This window comes from Perognathus longimembris, chromosome 18, assembly GCF_023159225.1.
Source record: "Perognathus longimembris pacificus isolate PPM17 chromosome 18, ASM2315922v1, whole genome shotgun sequence".
In the NCBI taxonomy this organism is placed as follows: Eukaryota; Metazoa; Chordata; class Mammalia; order Rodentia; family Heteromyidae; genus Perognathus; species Perognathus longimembris.
Window position 1 is genome coordinate 3,833,902 of NC_063178.1, and position 18,406 is coordinate 3,852,307.

Consider the following 18,406-nt stretch of genomic DNA (forward strand, 5'->3'; position numbering starts at 1 on the left):
GGATCATAGAAAAATGAACAAGCACTGGAAGGATGCCATTAGAAATAAACTGATAGGCATGATACAGATAAATGTCCCCCAAAGGCCACATGATTTGTTTGGTTTTGTTTGGTTTGGTTTTTGCCTCTTTAGGGAGTCTTACTGTGAATAGTCCAGGCTGGCCTTGAACTCATAATCTTCCTGCCTTATCCATCTGAGTGCTCTAATTACGGATTATGTGAACCATGTTCCATGGTCCATACATTAATAGCTTTGTCTCCCAGTTTGTGGCACTCTGGGGAAGTGGTTGACTGTTAGGAAATGAGGCTCACTTGGGAGAAGTCAGGTCTTGGGGGAGGGGAGGTATATTTAATGGGATATGAAGACCCTATATCCTTCCTGTCTGTCTTTGCTCATCATGAAGTGAGCAACTTCCTCTGCCTGTAATTATGTTGCACCAATGAATTACACAATCCCTGTAATTATTTTCTACCTCTTCTTAGACCAAAGCAATGGGGTCATTTGGGCACGGACCAAACCTTTACAACCATGAGCCACAGTAAGCCTTTCCTTCCTAAAAGCTCATGGTCTCAGTTATTTGATCAGGGAAGCAGCAGTGCCTTGTGGGAGAAAGTCTTCATAAATGGTAGAATGCAAATATGGGCTGCCGAACCAGTCCAGTCTGAATTTAACTTTGAGTCCAGCTACTTATTAGCCAAGTGGCTGGGTAAATCACAGTTTCCTCATCTACTGAACAGGAATCAAACCTATCCCATAGGATTTTGCAAGAGTTCATTATATAAATACCCAAAAGTATTTAACAAAGGGCTGGTCTCCACAGGGGTTGCCATCTTCTTTCTTTTCCCTTCCTCCTTACCATTGCAAACACTATTGAGTTCCTCCTTAGACCCAGACTCTGAAGACACGCCTTACCCTTGGAGACGGGAGATCAAATGGGATGTGCACATCTCACCGCCGACTGTTACACGGTTGGGTGCAGGTGTGAGGCAGGAGAGGAACTCTCACTACAAAGCAGCATGGGTGAGGAAGGAACCCACAATCTGAGCAGCTAGATCTTCTGCACAGAGGACCTCTGGCAAGATGTGTGACAGGGAGCCCAGGACCAGGCTTTCTGGAAAAACAAGCTGCTCAGCGTGAGAGAGGCAGCTGTCTAGTCCTGGAGAACCCGCGTCCTCACAGAGGAAGCAGCCATGAGCCAGACCCCTGGGGGCAACGCCGGACCCAGGCAGTCACAGGACCGGAGCCAAGCAGGCTGGGGGCCAGCCTTGAGCCGGAGCCTGGACACCGGGCAAGAAAAACAGCAGGAGTCGGGGCCCTGCGAGGGGGGCGAGCGGAGGCTAATGAAGTGGGGAGCAGGGGGCGGGCACTGCGGGCAGGGTCCAGGAAGACTGTCCCCTTCTCCTTTCCCTCTCCCTTCTCCACGGCCTCCCCTCCCCTCCCCTGACACTCTGCCTTCACCCTTGAGATAACCTTATCCATTCTCCCGGCTTTAAATGTCACCAACATGTCACTGACGCCCACATTTCATCTTCCGCCCAGACCTTTTCACCGAATCCAAGTTTTATATTCAACCTGACATCTCACCTGGCTTCACAGGCTTCTCACACTCGCCCTGTCCCACAATGCCCCCCTTCGAGCTAGCTCACACCACTCAGTTATTTCGCAGTGCTTTCTTCCCGAATCCTGGGACAGCCCGCAGAGCACCCCCAGACTCTCCAATTTCTCCATCAATCCAGCTAGTCCTCAGCCAAGTCTTCAACTGTGCTCAGAGTGCCAATATCTCTCCTTACTCTTGCTCCCACCATCCCTTTTCAGAGTTACCTAAACCACCTTGAGCGGTGATTCTCCTCTGTCCTGTGCTTCCTGAGCAGTTGGGATTACAGGCATGAGCCACCACATCCAGCTTTGACCATTAATTTGCTTATGGATTTTCCTCGTCACTCAGGAGATGAGAGTCTGGGTAGAGAATGTTGCTAGTATAGGTACTTTTTTTTTTTTTAGTCAAAGATAATCTGATGCCCCGTCATTAATGTGTCTAAATCAACCTCTGGTACTTAAGAACTTCCAAGTCATTACACACAACCTCATCCATATTCCTTGCAGTGATAAACTCTGGCATCTGGACTAAATCCAAATTTTGGTTCTGCTTCTAATAAGCTGCAGATTAAGCAATTATTCTGTGCATCTAGTTTTTTTATTTGTAAACTAACACTAATAATTTTATCTACACATATGGTTACTATGTTTTTAACTATTTAATAATTTAGGAACAAAAACAGTGACTGGCATACAGTAATTGCAACATTCATTCATTGATTCCATTTGGAACTGATTAATCTGGAATGCTGGGCCTAGTAATACATAGAGGTCCATGATATAACAAGTCCAGTGGTTTAACAAGGTCAACACTGATGTCTGTCGAATGAGCAGTACTCTCAGACTAGTCATCTCTAGTGTAATAATGCCTGCTATTAGTGAAAAGTCCACTAACAAGAAGTTCCTCCAACCTGCCCCAGTTGGGTATAAGCCAATAAATTATAGGATAGGACTGAATCAATCAATTATTATTCTGAGAACAATAAGCCGGTTGTTTCATTTTTAAGGTTTTATCTAGAATATTAAAACATATATTACACACTCCTCTCTCGTCAGGAATTTCCTGTACTTTCTCTGCCAAACATTAGCCAACAACATCAATTCAGAACTACGAGTCAAAGTAAACCTCATTTCTTTGTAATTTTCACAAAATTAAGTAATATGGAGGAAGTTGATTTTATGTTTACAGAAGGCTGAAGCAAGAGGATCATGAGTTGAAGGCCAATCTGGGCTACATCAGCAGGCTACCCCTCTCAAATAAAGTTGTCTAGAATAAAACAGTAAATGAATTACTTTCATCTGGAGCATAAGGTACCACATGAACCCCAGTCCAGGTGCAAGGACACTGAAATTAATGATGATAAAGCTGGCATCAGAACCTATTTATTGCCTCTAATAGTACATTGATAGACATATCATACTATATATATATGTACAGTCACACATTTTATATATGTATATATTATATTGGTGACTCACTGAGAAAGAATAGTTCAGACTTGTGGGGTTACTATCCAAACAGCCCCCAAACCAAGCCTTTAGAATTTACAGAGTAGCCTAAGATTTATAAGATCGAAAAAAGAATACTGGCTAGGTGCCAGTGGCTCACACCTGTCATCCTATCTAATCAGGAGGCTGAGAGCTGAGGATCACGGTTCAAAGCCAGTCAGGGCACAAAAGGACTCTTATCTCCAATTAACTACCACTGTGGCTCAAGTGGCAGAGTGCTAGCCTTGAGCTGAAGAACTCAGAGACAGCGCCCAGGCCCAGAGTTCAAGCCTCACAACCAATTAAAAAAAAAAAAAAAGAACACTGATCATTAAATATTTGCTCAGAGACTTAACACTGTGAGTGTTGTTTTAGTTGGGCCTAAAACAAAAGTACTTTGATCTTCTGTTAGCTTTCCTGGCCAATTTTACCTTCAAGAGGCTAAATTCCAAAAAGTTGTAGGCAATTTGTCCTACACTTTCATCTCTGGGAAGAAAGGTATTTAACCTAAAGAAGGAGGCATCACACATTTCTCTGCTGTCTTTGCGGTCGCACTTCCTTCATTTGAGGAGAGAATGGAGTGAGAGGTGGCCAGCCTGCCCCTCTGGCTTTCTACTTCTCTTTTGGGCTAACAAGAAAACAGCTGTGATAATGATAAAAAGAATAAACAAATGAAAGAGAGGTAGAGTGGATATAAATATTAGTTTTATGGGTCAGTGTAGCTGAGATAGATATGTAGTCAAACATTCTAGATGTTTCTGTAAGGATATTTTTGGATGAGATTAACATTTTAGATGGACAGGCCTTGGAAAACAGAATGCTCTCCATAACTGGGTGGATCTCATCCAATCAACTGAGGGACTGAAACAGAATAAAAGACTCTGCTCTAAAAAGAAGGAATTCAGTCAGCAGATTGGACTTCACTTCTTTATGTCTAAACCTGTAGCTGCATATCTACATATCTATCTATCTTTCTATCTTCCTATCTCCCCACCCCCCAACATACTTACTTACTGCTTCTTTGAAGAATCCTAACTAACACAGATTTTGGTACCCAGAAGTGAGATGTTGTAATAACAAATCCATGAAAGGTAGACTGGCTTTGAAACCAGATCATGGGCTGAAGCTGAAAAAATTTTGAGTTGCCTGTTAATAAAACCTTAGATCATGTTGAAGACACTGACAAGAGAAATGTGGATGTTACAGATGATTATGCTGAGATCTCATACAGAAACAATGAACGTATTGTTGGAAAAATGAAGAAAAAGCAATGAACCATGCTGAATTCAGCAGAGAAAATTTCTAAGCAAGCTGTTGAAAGCATGGCCTGGTTTTCCCTTGGTGATTATTGTAAAATGTGAGAGAATACAAATACATTCGAGAAGAAACTGCTAAGAGATCAAAATTTGAAGATTTGAAAAATTCTTAGACTACCCATGTGTTAGTAGAGTTTCTGTAATGGAGGGGGGAGGGAGAGGAGGAGGAAGGGAAGAAGGAAGGGAGGGAGGGAAAGAGGGAGGGGGGAGGAAGGAAGGAAGGAAGGAAAGAATGAATGAATGGAGGAAGGAAGGAAACAGAAACTGTCAGAAATAAATCAAGTGAGGAAGGATTTATTTGCTCAAGGTTTCAAATCATCAGAGCAGGGAGGGCATGGCAGGATAGCAAAGCCTATATTATCTCATAAGGCAGCCAGGGAGCAGCGAGAAAAATCCTGAGCTAGTGGGCTGCCTCCTTTCCCCTTTTGTTCTATCTCAGCCTCCAGCCTATGGGATGGTAACATTTATATCCAGGACATGTCTTTCCCCATTAGTTAATCTTCTCCAAAAATAGCCTCAGACACACTCAGAGGTATGCTTTACTAATCTTCTAAGTGCTTCTCAATCAAATAAAGTTGACAAGATTTACCATCACATCAACTTCCTCCAAATTTAGAAAGCTTGTTCTAAAGAGAACAGTAAGGGTAAGGCTGAATGATCATTTGATTAAAAATCTGTATTAGTATGAGCCATAAATGAATAGACATTGTCAGCTGGGATTTCAGAAAACAGAAAGACTGTCAGACTTCTATGATTGTGCAAGATGTGGAAAGAGAATGTTTTTGCCCTACGTATGCTATATCCTATAAGAAAAAGAAAGGAGTAGGCCGGGCATAATGGCACATGCCTGTAATCTCAACATCTTGAGTGATAGAGACAGGCGAATTAAGGTTGGAGGCCAAACAAGGCAAAGGATTAGGAAGATGGCTTACATGGCAAAGTGCTTGCCTAGCAAATAAGTGTGAGGCTCTAATTTCAATCCCTGGTATAAAACAAAAGTAAAAACAAACAAACAAAAAACACACATTAAGGTGACTTAGAGGCAGAGGAAAAAACCATAGGAGAGTACAATGGTCATGAGCTAGGAAGAAATGTCTCAGAAGAAACCAAACCAATCCCGACCTTCACCTTGAATGATGAAGCTCCAGAATGATAAGCAAATTCATTTCTACTGTTAACATGCTCAGTCTAGCATACTTTGTTATGACAGCCTGAGTAGAGTAGGTTTAGTGGACTGGATTATATAGGGAAATAAACCTCCCATGCCACGAATTGTCTGGAGCAGGGCAGATGTCTAGCAAGTGGTCCTAAAGATCAACATGTGCTCAGGAGGTCAGGATGTCTTTGTGAACATGGAGTAGGATTTTGTTCAGCTCACGGCCCGTGGATAGCCATATAACAAGAAGAGCGGGGGAGTAATTTGGTTAGGAGCCCTAAGCAACCAGGTAATGATTTTTTCTTAGTGCTCCTTGTTTAAGTGAAGTCGCAGACCTGGGGTTGAGTCTGAACACTTTTATTTGTGATCAATTTAATGAGTTGATGACTGTGCTTCTGAGAAGTCATCATGGACCATATTTAAGAATCACTGTCCTGGGGGAGAATGACGGTAGAGGTGGCATCGAGTAAGATGTATTGCACTTAGAAAACTAGATAGTAGGGAATATGGCCTAGTAGCAAGAGTGCTTGCCTTGTATACATGAAGCCCTGGGTTCAATTCCTCAGCACCACATATATAGAAAATGGCCAGAAGTGGCGCTGTGGCTCAAGTGGCAGAGTGCTAGCCTTGAGCAAAAAGAAGCCAGGGACAGTGCTCAGGCCCCGAGTTCAAGGCCCAGGACGGGCAAAAAAAAAAAAAAAAAAAAAAAAAACCCTAAATAGTAGCTGGGTGCAGGAGGCTTAGATCTGAGGATCGAGGTTCAAAGCCAGCCTGGGCAGGAAAGTCTGTGAGAGTTGTATCTCCAATTAACCTCTAGAAAACCAGAAGTGTCACCGTGGCTCAAGTGGTAGAGCTCAGCGACAGTGCCCAGACCCTGAGTTCAAGTCCTACAACTGATAACAACAAAAAAGGGGAGGGAAACCTCTCCTCTGTATTTTTATTCCTTATTCCTTACTGCATGACAGCTACTAGGATACTCAGCTCTCTTATTCTCCACATTCCGTTCCTTCCCCCTTAGTAAGCATACTATACAAATGTGAGGCCTGAAGCGTCATTTTCCAAAATTTCTGCTCCCAAATCCTGTCAAGGTACTGGGACCAGGGCTGGGAACCCTTCATAGTGGATAGCAGCATCTGTTACTTTGCCTCTTGGTGATGGATGACTGAATGATACATGTATGGTAGCCACTGGAATAAAGTAACAGTGTAGGAAATACCTAATAATACTACTTACCATTTGTGTATAGCTAATACCTCATTCAGAAATAAGTAATGGCATAAATATGGGATATTAGAATGGATACATTTCTCCTTCTTTCCGTTTCCTCCTCCTCTTGTTTTCAGTTGAATCATTCATATTCATTTACTTTCTCCCAACAACCAGTATCTTTGGATTCCTAGAAAGTACAGCATGATGATGTGAAGTATCTAATTCCCTGCCTTCAAGGAATAAAGATGTGCAGCTACACAATACACACCAAGTATGATACTTTGCACTGGACCAATGCAAGGAAATGTATATGCAAAGTATCTGGCTTCTTGAGGTCCAGGACAGAGAAGTTTGCACTTTCCAGCTGCTGGCTGGAGTGGGTGAAAGATGAGTCAGAATGCTCACTGATAGGTGGAGAACTTCCTCTACAAATTCCAAGAAGAGAAAACAGGGTGTGGGAAAGCTAAGCTCCAGGTGCATCAGGACAGGGTACACCAAGTAGGCAAACAGAGAGCAGATGTGACACGATGTCTGTGTGGTGTGATAAGATTTTAACTTGGTCCCAAAATGACATGAGGGGCAGATTGTGAGGTAACTAGATTTGTTCTGAGTGGATTTTGAGTTGGGAAGAGTAAAAACATGATTAGAAGAATATTGTGTTAGCCCTGGTCAGAAAACAAAAACAAAATAGCATCTTAGACCCATTGTAGAAATGTAACTCACCATATTCATAAGTTTAAACAAAATAGTAAGCACAAATATATAGCAAAAGACAAGCACAAATTAGTTTTAACAATGTATTTAATCAGATATAACTGAAATATGATCTTTTTGACATAATCCAAATAACATGAATATGTTTTACACTCTTTAAGCGGCCCGTTAGGGTGAGATGTGGCTATGCTTCCTGAACACTACAGGCCTAGCCCATGAAGGCCACACAATCAGCTGCTCCTTTTGGCCACTGATCAGTGTTGGATGTATCATTCCAGCCTAAGATAAAGGCCAAGGAGCTTCAGAGAAGAAAGGGACAAAGCTTGTACAAGGTTTGTATTTGGAGAACAGATGAGTGGAAGATGACCGGCAAGGTCAGAGAATGAGGAATATGGATAATCTTGTGTAGGTGGTGGGTTATGAAGGTGGAATCAACATTCCCTACCTTCCTACACTTCACTGTGAATGAACCTCTTACAGTGACACTATCCCCCACCTGAATACATGTTAGGTATCCCTAGATCTGTCACCCAGAAATCTCTCCCAGTTGTGCTAAGGGACAGTCTAGGCATCAGGATGTGCAACAGGACCAGGCCAAAGAGGCTGTCGGGGTGTCCATTGTTGATACAGCTATGGAGACTGCAGGTGTTCCCAAACTTGGAACCCTCCTGTGGCCCCTCTATGTTTTGCCTACAACTGTTCATCAAATTCATGGTGCTTTCTCTTGTGTATTTAGGTATATAGATTACCCTCATGACATAGTTTGGTTTCTTCTTTTAAAAATCTACCACTGTATATGTTATTTTTATTATATAGTTACTAATGGACATCAAGATATATGGGCATTAGCAGATATACTATATATTCATTTTCATATGTAGGTATGTGGAAAAGTAGAGTTGCAGAGCTATGAGTTCACCTCGTGGCTCAAATATGATCTTACTGAAGGCATTTTAAATAGGATAAAAATGTTAGCAGTAAGCTCACCTTTAGGAACTTAGTAAATGTTGAGTTGATTTAGTTGGGCTAGCTACCTTCTGGATTCTCAGGAACTATTTACTGACTGGCTGTGCCATGAACAATAGCAGGAAAGGTCGAGACACTGGCAGAGGTAGGAATTTCCGTCTTCTCCCTGGCCTCCACCCATTTCATATCACAAAAGGCATTTATGCCAGTTGCAGTTTAATTTCTTTCCACTTCCTGGGAGTCACTCTGCTGAGATATTGGCAATGTCTCCCTCTTTTTGATGTCTGCTAATAAGCACCTCCCAGAGAAGGACAAGAGCAAGAGAGCCGAACAACATTCCAGGAATGGTGAGCAACAGGACAGCCCTGCAGGTGTCCAGGAGCTGCTCCGGGACAAGAATCAGCCTGCAGTGTCACTTCCCTTCTAACCATGGGCATGTGCTACCCACAACAGCAGTCGGGGGGTGGGGGGTAAGGTAGAGTTAAGAGTAGACACGGAAACTCTGACCCAGTCCACAGGCCTTAGATTCTGCTCAGAATCTCCTTTGTCCTAGTTGGTCAGAGGAAGCTTTTAATCCTAGAGTTTGGTTTTCTTGACAATGAGCATTTAGTGAAGCCACAGAAATACATGGTAAGTATGAGACAAGATATTTAAAGGTTTCTCATGAGATAGCTACTTCTGTCTCATAAGATTCTGAAGAACCAGGCTCTTCAGATGTAGACTAAGTGCTGACATGCTAGACTGTCTTTCTTGGTGGCAGGAGGTACACGTGTGTGTGTGTGTGCCAGTCCTGGGGCTTGAATTCAAGGCCTGGGTGCTGTCCCTGAGCATTTTTGCTCAAGGCTACTGTCCTATCACTGGAGCCACAGCTCCACTTCAAGCATTTTGGTAGTTTAGCAGGGTTATGAGCCTCACAGACTTCTGTCTGGGTTGGCTCTGAATCTTGGTTCTCAGATCTTAGCCTTCTGAGTAACTAGGATTACAATCATGAGCCACTGGAGCCCCGCTTTGAAATAGTTTTTAAAAGTTGAAAATGGATGGTGCACATTCCCATGGTGACAATTTTGATGTTTTTGGCAAAGAATCTGCTTGGTATTATTGCCTTATCTAGCAGAGACCAAAGCACTGAAAAATATGTTAGGAATGAGTAGAACTCCACAGCCACAAGAATAACAATCAAACCTAGGAAGAACAGCCAATATGTGCTAATTTAAAACATCAGCATATATGAACTGGACAAAGAGATTTCATTGTGGTTTTTCCTTACAGGAAGTACTCACATGTGGAGCCAATTTACCTCATCTATTATTGTTTCTTACCCTCCTTCCCCCCACCTTTTTCTTTTTTTTTTAGTTTTTAATGGCTTTCATCAATGTTATTTTCAAGGTGGAAAACTGCACTTTGGTCCTATTCACCTTCCATCACCTCCTTTTCCTCTCTCTACTCTCACTTATGTCACCCTCCTCCAACAGTCCCCCATTTATACTCATGCTACACACACAGGCCTGGATTCTGTATAGGAAAGAAGGCGTGCAATCATCATGTGATGAACTGCCACTTGCTGTCACATCCAGCAAGTGGTGCAATCTTTCCAGGAAGTGCCAGTGCCTATCTCTGCTCGACACCGACGTCCTTCCATACACAAGCTTCATTTATTCACTTATCACCGTGAAGGCATATGGCTCTTACAGCAAGAACTCTGTCCTCTTGTTTGAGTTGTCAGTGAGAATGCAAAGGCTTTTTTTTTTTTTTTTTTCTGGGAAGAACACATTACAGTCTGTTCTACCACAGAGAAAGTCAAGGAGAGATGGGCCAGGGGCCAACTCTAGTATCCAATGGAGAGGAATTTGTAACTACTACATTTCCATGAATTTTCTATATATCATTTGAGATCATTCTTTATTGAATGAAAAGAAGCTGCCCTCAGACAGTGCCTTTGCTCATTTTTCTATTGTGTTCAACCCTTCCATAAACCTGTAGACGCATACACATGCATGTGTGAACTATTTATATAATTGGTTATTAATGTCTTTTCAGATCATGAATCATGTCTTACCTGTTTTTCAAGAAAAGATAAATATAAGCTCACATTTTGACTAAATCAGTAAATGGTGTTTGCTGCAACAAATTACAATAAACCAGGTTACAAAGTTATTATATTATGGTTCTTTACACTGAAATTAAAACAAGGCGTTGGTAGATTTCACTTTGGAGGGTGAAGGGAGAAACCCTGCCTTTTCTAGCTTCTAGAGACTAACCTCGTGTCTTGGCTCATTGCTTTTCCCTCCATCTTCAAAGACAACGATGACAGGTAGGGTTATTCTCCCACCGCATCACCCTGATCTTCTTCTGTCTCCCTCTTCCCATGTACAAAGGACCTCTGATTGCTTCATCTGGAGAGTACCTTATTCTCTGCTAAATGTGAACCATAATTCTGTCTGCAGCCTTAATTCCTCATGGTATAGAAACAGGAGTGTTCACATTCACAGGTTCTGGGATTAAGAGCATCTTTGATGTGTGTGCCACTGGGTGCCAGTGGCTCACACCTGTAGTCCTAGTTACTCAGGAGACTGAGATGTGAGGATCGCAGTTCAAAGCCAGCCTGGGCAGGAAAGTCCATAAGATTCTTATCTCCAGTTAACCACCAGAAAACCAGAAGTGGCGCTGTGGCTCAAGTGGTAGAACACTAGCCTTGAGCTGCAGAGCTCGGGACAGTGACCAGACCCAGGGTTCAAGCCCCATGACTGACAAAAAGAAAAAAAAAAAATCTGTGTCCAAGTTGGGTGTGGTAAACATGCTTATTATCCCAACACTTGGAAGACAGACTAGGAAGATCCCAAAGCTTGGGCTAAGGAAGGAAGAGGCAGAAAAAAGAAGGAAGGACGGAGTATGGGAGGAAGGGAGGGAGGGAAGGAGAGGGAGGAAGGAAGGAAGGAAGGAAAAAAAATTATATATGATTTTTCTGTAAATGTAAAGTTCTGTTCATTGGCACTCTTGGCAGCAGCCTGGCAGAGTGACAAAAGGATTGTTTGTCTTAGAGGGACACATCAACAAGCAGAAGTCCATGACTTCAGGGGCCAAGGAACAGTGACAATAGTTGATGTCGGGGCAGGGGGGCTTGTGTCCTGCTTCCCTAGTATCTGAGTCCTTCTCAAGGTGTTCCTAGTGTGGTAGCTGCAGCCAAGCCTGAGGTGATAAAAACTGGATGATGGTTATTTGAAGTACGGTCAGTATCACTGGGTACAATAGCCTGGGAATGCTGTTTTCAATTTAGATTCAATCTCGAAGTCGCTTTTACTGCTGGAATACGTGGAATATAAAACATGTCACTACAACATGAGCAAAATGCACATCATGAGACTTTTAAGTGCTTGGGTTGGAGAAAAAATTCTGGAAGCTGCACAAGTAGAAAAAAAAAAAGGTGCTTTTTTTCTTCCCCTCCCTATAATAAGGAGTTAATAACAGGTATGCCATAAAGGCCTACTGGAAGAAGGAAACACCACTTTAGAACTCCCACTACTAAAAGCTCCAATGTGCGCTCTGAGCATTTGCTCAGCTTTTCTCCCTATCACAATAAGAGCCCAGTTAAAAGCTTCTGGTATGTCCAAAGAATAATAGATGACACTTGGAATAGTACTGGGAAATCCTGAGAATTAGAGAAAAACACAAGAAATCAGAACTGAGCCATGATACTCAGTCAGTGCTTTCAGGAGCATTTTCATGCAACAGGAACTGTGCCAAGTGCTTCAAATAGTTTAATTATTGTAATCCTAACAACAGCAAGACAGCTATTAAGAAACACAAATCGCTTACCTCAGGCCACCCTGCAGCCAGGCTGCCATAAGATAAGTAAAACAAAACAAAACAAAACAAAAACTGTCCAAACTGTTTAGGAACTTTTACACCCCCCAAATGAGGAGGTTTTAGGGAGTCAGATAAAAAGGTAGTGTCTGTGAACCTCTGAGATCGTCTGCAAAAACATAGAGAGAAATGAGCTTGTTTTCATTGTGGTGGGACAGAGTTTATAACTAGCTATAGCCTCAAAAGGGTAGGTGATTGAAAAGATGTAAATGGCCACTTGTTTAAGAGCCAAAGAAAGACCTAGGTGCAGTAGCTCATGCCAGGAAGTCCCAGCTACTCAAGATGTTAAAGCAAGAGAGTCTTTTAAGCCCAAGATTTTAAGATCAGTTCGAGTAACATAGATCCCAGTACTAAAGGGAAAAAGAAGGGAGGCTAGATTTAAAAGCTAAGGAAAGCCAAAGAATTCAAAGTCAGTCACAGCCTCAGTGAGCAAGTGAGGCAGGAGTATTCAGCGATTTCAAGGTAATCAGCAATTCTGTTTCTGCATAAGCTCTTTGACTTATATGAGGGGAACATGTGCTAGAAAGCAGCTATTTGAAAATATCAACTATCCTGTGCCTCACTCATATCTTAGTAAATACATAAATGACAAAAGTTAGAGAATCACAACTGGGAAAGAACAGAGACTCCACCACTAGTCTTTGCCTTCTTTTCTCTTCTCATAGCCTGAGCACTGTCTTGGGGTTTGAACACTTGACTATTCTTTCTAATGTTCTGTTTCTGGAACTCGTTTCTTGGCTGCATTGGGCCTCCTGGAGTGATACGTCAAGCAATCCATTGAGCGCAGCTTTGATAGGTTGGTGTTGAAAGCACTGGATTTCCCCTTTGAGCTGACAGTCCTTACCAACAGTGATTCTGCTGCTACACAGGAGGTTGTACAGTGCTAACAGAGGAGCCCCATAGGTGAAAGTCAAAGGGCAATTGTCTGATTGATGGTCTCACTTATTCACCATGTGTTGAGGGCCAACTGTCTCAAAGATCACATAGGAGGTCCGGGCTGCTTCATGGTCCAGTAGCAGGGTTAAATAAGCACATTACAGTCCAACCTGGAAGGGTTTTCATGAAATAAGCACAGATTCTGGAGCATGGGAACCTTCCGATTTCATGGGCCTAGGACCAGGGCAGAGAACTGATAAACACAGGACTGTACAGGACTTTCCTTGCTCTGGGCAAGTCGGGCCCCACTGCTACTTCACTGTGCCAATCATTCAAACCTTACTTAAGCATCTGAACGTCATCTGTTTTAGGTTGCTTTTTTTTTTCTTTAAAGACAGTTCTTCGTGTTCTAGTCACAGACATATTTTTTAATTAGCCAAATTTTAAATAAAATGGTATTGCTATTATAGCCAAGAATTATCAGAAGTTATGTGGACTAGGGTCTACGCTTAATGCTCATATATAACACAATGCTTGCTGTAACAGACACTACTGGCTCACGCCTGTAATTCTAGCTTCTCAGGAGGCTGAGAGCTGAGGATTTCATTCGGTTCAAAGCCATCCCAGACAGGAAAGTCCATGAGACTTTTATCTTAAATTAACCACCAGAAAACTGGAAGTAGAGCTGTGGCTCAAAGTGGCAGAACACTAGCCTTGAACAGAAATGCTCAGGAACAATATCCAGGCTCCGAGTTCAAGCCCCAAGACCAACAATAACAACAAAAAATTCGATGATTTCAAGGAATCTCCTACCTTGTAGAGCTTCAAAAATATAATTGTCCAGGATTTGTGGCCTATTACTCATATTGAGTATAATAATATATTTCTAGTCCCCTTAAATATGGTCTATTTCTGGAAGTTAGGTGGAGTTTAGTTTAAGAAAGGATGAGTATTCCAAATAGTCTCTGGGAATTGGAACAAACTCAGGCTTCTGGTAGCCACTGGTACTGTGAAGACCTTCAAGACTTCAAAGGATGAACCAACCTTGACTCACACATCAAATAAATTCCACAGATCTCAAAGAACTAAAGATTAGGATAACAAATAAATAAGAGTTTAAAAGTCAGAGAATATGGGGAAAGAGGGTGGTTCCATAAGGCTAATGAAACACAACACCTTCTCTGTAAAGGTCTGGAAGAGCTGGTTTAGAATGGCAAACACCACATTGATTCAACCAAACAAAGCCACAGAGGTTTAGTCAATGGGAGGGAGCAGCCTGGTCAAGATCCCAGGAGGAATGACTCAGCACAGAACCAAGCAGCAGCTTCTACCAGGGCACGGCCCAGGAGATCCAATGCTGATTGGATGCTGGGGGTTTGTAGGATTTTGTTTTCTTTCTCTTAGTTGCTTTCCCTGTGGGGTTTTCCTCTTCCCCCATTAACTGTTTCTACTGTGAGCTTCCTAAAATAGCACTTCCTAGGGAGCCTCATCACAAGAAAGTGTCTTTGTTTTATTCACAGATGGTGAGGTTCTATGACCTCAGCCCCTTTGAACAAGTGTGTCTCAAATAGGTTGCTTCCTTGGGGGGGAGAGGTGTTGGTTTTTTTATCTATAAATCATGAATAAAGTCGTACATCGGTGGTTCACACCTATAATCTTAGCTACTCAGGAGGCTGAGATCTGAGGATCAAGGTTCAAATCCAGTTGGGGCAGAAAAGTCCCCATGAGACTCTTATCTCCAATTAACCACCAGAAAAGCCAGAAGTGGAGTTGTGGCTCAAATTGGTAGAGTACTAGCCTTGAGCAAAAGGACTCAAAAAAATCAGGAATAATAAATGTCTTTTGATGCCTTTCTGTGAGGAATTAGAAATAATTTATGTGAAGCAAAATGCCAGGCCCACATGCTATTCCCCATAAATGGTCAGTATTACTCCTGATTTATTTATTTATATCTTAGAGCATTGGAACGCCGATAGGACACTAGTTTGATTTCTCAGTTGTAGCCATAAAGCTACAACTATAATCTGGTGTTTACAAAAGCACAAAAAGTTATAGTTTATGTCAACTACAAATTATCCCATTAACATATATCTGAAGGGTGGTTGTGAAGACTGAGTTAATGTACAAAAATGCTTAGAATGTAACTTGGTATGCAGCATATATTCCACAAATGTTAGCTATTATTGTTGCTGCTGTTATGCAAATGCTTAACTCTCTTAACCTGTCATTAAAGGGTTTGGGAACAGGTATGATTTGTCAGAACAACTGGGAAAATAGCTATGGAAGGTGGGGCAAGACCAGGAGTCTGAAGACCAAGGATCTAGCACCATTCCTTGACTAGGAATGTGGGCTTGGCCATCTCTAATCCCAGTGCCAATGTGTTTCTTTGGCCCCTGGTCTTAGTCACAACTAATCTACACAGCTAAAACTATGTGGGGCTGGGAATGTGGCTTAGCATGCATGAAGGCCTGGGTTGATTCCTCAACAAGACACAAACAGAAAAAGCCAAAAGTAGTGCTGTGGCTCAAGTGGCAGAGTGCTAGCCTTGAGCAAAAGGGAAGCTAGGGACAGTGCTCAGGTCCTGAATCCAAGCCCCGGGACTTGCACAAAAAAAATAAAAAAAATAATTTGTAGATTGACACTTAAACTAGAAATATACACAAATTATTTTTATAGTTAAATTACCTTTATGGTCAGCAGTTAGGAAAAGAACAAATTCATTAAATACAAATGGATTATAATACATTGCCAATTTATGTACTATTTTTACTTAATTCTCCAGACTTCATTGAATTATTAGCAGCTACCTGTGGTGTCCTATTGGAATGAATGCTCTGAGGGCAGGAATAATTTTGTCCTGTTTCATTTATTGATGTCTTCTAAGTGCTTAGAACAGTGCCTATCACACAGTTGGAATCTAATAAATATGTATTAGAGTTACAACGTACTGAATACTCATAGGGTATACTCCTAGAATTTCATGTACCTGCTCTTTCTTTAGCAACTAGCACACAGCCCCTTGATAAGATTTTCACATACAAGGCTTTAGACTAAAGGAAATAAATGTTTTCTAACATTTAATAAAGTAATAACTCTGAGGCATCTCCACTGAGTGACAAATAATTTGGGTATACACTCAACACAGCTTAGATGTGTTGCTAGGTAGATATAATTGAGTCAAGGGAGTATGGTAAAGAATAAAATAGAGAGCAAACAGAAGCTCAAGAGCTGTGGGCTGAGACTAGGAGAATCTAGGTCTGTCATTTAATTTTAAGGCTCTGAAAAGATTCTGCCATGCATGAAAGTGGCCTACTGCTGGCAGGTACTTATGAAAAGGAGTCATGACCTTTAGTTCATAGATCAATAGTAGGGTATTAGAATAACATCACATTTACTTCTTAAACTCCTGTGAGACTGGTAAATATCAATTACTCAAGAGGTATTGTTAAGTTGAAGGTGGAAACTCCATGTAAAGATTGTCTATCTGGGACTTGGGCCTAATTAGTGCTTTCTTTTTACTTTTTTTTTTTTTTTGCCTGTCCTGGGGCTTGAACTCACGGCCCTGAGCACTGTCCCTGGCTTCTTTTTGCCCAAGGCTAGCTAGTACTCTACCACTTGATCTACAGCGCCCCTTCTGGCCGTTTTCTATATATGTGGTGCTGAGGAATCAAACCCAGGGCTTCATGTATACGAGGCAAGCACTCTACCACTAAGCCATATTCCCAGCCCCTTAACTAGTGTTTTCTCTGGTTCAGAACCACTCAGCTGATCTGAGATCTCATTTTCTGGCACAGTAAACTGTGAATCACCTGCCCCAAGGCACCACCTACTGCCTCCTCTCACAACAATAGGCAGGACCTTGGGACAGTGAAGTGTGTTTCACATCTTCAGCGACTTCTAATGGCACTATCTGTGTTTTTTAAACTTTCAACTCTTTGAAATCATTACAGTCCTCCAAAGCTGATCTTTTATAAAGTAAATACGCTAAAAAATTGATATTTTTATTTACACCTATTTTTTTAAAAACCTAAGTTCTGGGCTGGGGATATGGCCTAGTGGCTAGAGTGCCTGCCTCATATTCATGAGGCCCTGGGTTCGATTCCCCAGCACCAAATATACAGAAAATGGCCAGAAGTGGCGCTGTGGCTCAAGTGGCAGAGTGCTAGCCTTGAGCAAAAAGAAGCCAGGGACAGTGCTCAGGCCCTGAGTCCAAGGCCCAGGACTGGCCAAAAAAAAAATAATAATAATAAAAAAATAAAAACCTAAGTTCTTTCAGGAATTTAAATTCCACTATGTATTGTTAGATGTCAGCTTTTATTTTATTTTATTTATTTATTTATTTACTTACTTATTTATTTATTTTTGCGAGTCCTGGGCCTTGGACTCAGGGCCTGAGCACTGTCCCTGGCTTCCTTTTGCTCAAGGCTAGCACTCTGCCACTTGAGCCACAGCGCCACTTCTGGCCGTTTTTCATATATGTGGTACTGGGGAATTGAACCCAGGGCTTCATGTATACGAGGCAAGCTCTCTTGCCACTAGGCCATATTCCCAGCCCAGATGTCAGCTTTTAGGCAGATGAGATCAGGTAGACCCACTTAGAGGTAAATTTTCATTTACTTTCTAGTATGGTTATTATTACTATTATAATTTGGTGTTTTGAGACAAAGTCTTGCTGTGTAGCCACAAAGTTCAAGAACTGGGTTCACAGATGTATCTTCATGCCCTCCTTTAATTTCTGTTATTTTGTAAGTAAAACATAGGGCATCACAAACAACAGTGTATGAAAGAGTCTTAAATACTTCTACAACGAGAAATTTAACAGTTTGTAAGAGGACGGTTAGAATAAAGACACGTGATTTCTGCCACCATTTCCCATGTGCACCACAATACCTGGTGTTTCCACCACGATTAGAGAAAGTGTAATGTTGCTTTCATATGTTTAGCTAGTGTTTCTGTTGTTACTCTTCGAGGAATTTCTTTCTTTTTGCCAGTCCTGGGGCTTGAACTCAGGACCTAGGCCCTGTCCCTGAGCTTTTATTGATTGATGAATTGTGGGTCATGGGGCCTGAACTCAGGGCCCTGGGTGCTGTTCCTGAGCTCTTCTGGTCAAGACTAGAGCTCTACCACCCTGAGCCACAGTGTCAGTTCAGGTTTTCTGGTGGTTAATTGGAGGTAAGAGTATCACAGACTTTCCTTTGAACCTGGGTCTTCAGATCTCAGGCTC

The 18,406-nt window shown here is 42.0% G+C and overlaps 1 long non-coding RNA gene across 1 annotated transcript; it reads right to left on the reverse strand.

Moving 5' to 3' along the window:
* Window positions 1-239: 239 nt before the first annotated feature.
* On the reverse strand, window positions 240-18,149 carry LOC125367192. Its single transcript, XR_007214005.1, has 3 exons — window positions 18,018-18,149; window positions 5,131-5,137; window positions 240-250 (listed from the first exon to the last, which is right to left on the reverse strand). It is a non-coding gene; the product is annotated as an uncharacterized LOC125367192 (long non-coding RNA).
* Between the last annotated feature and the right edge of the window lie 257 nt (window positions 18,150-18,406).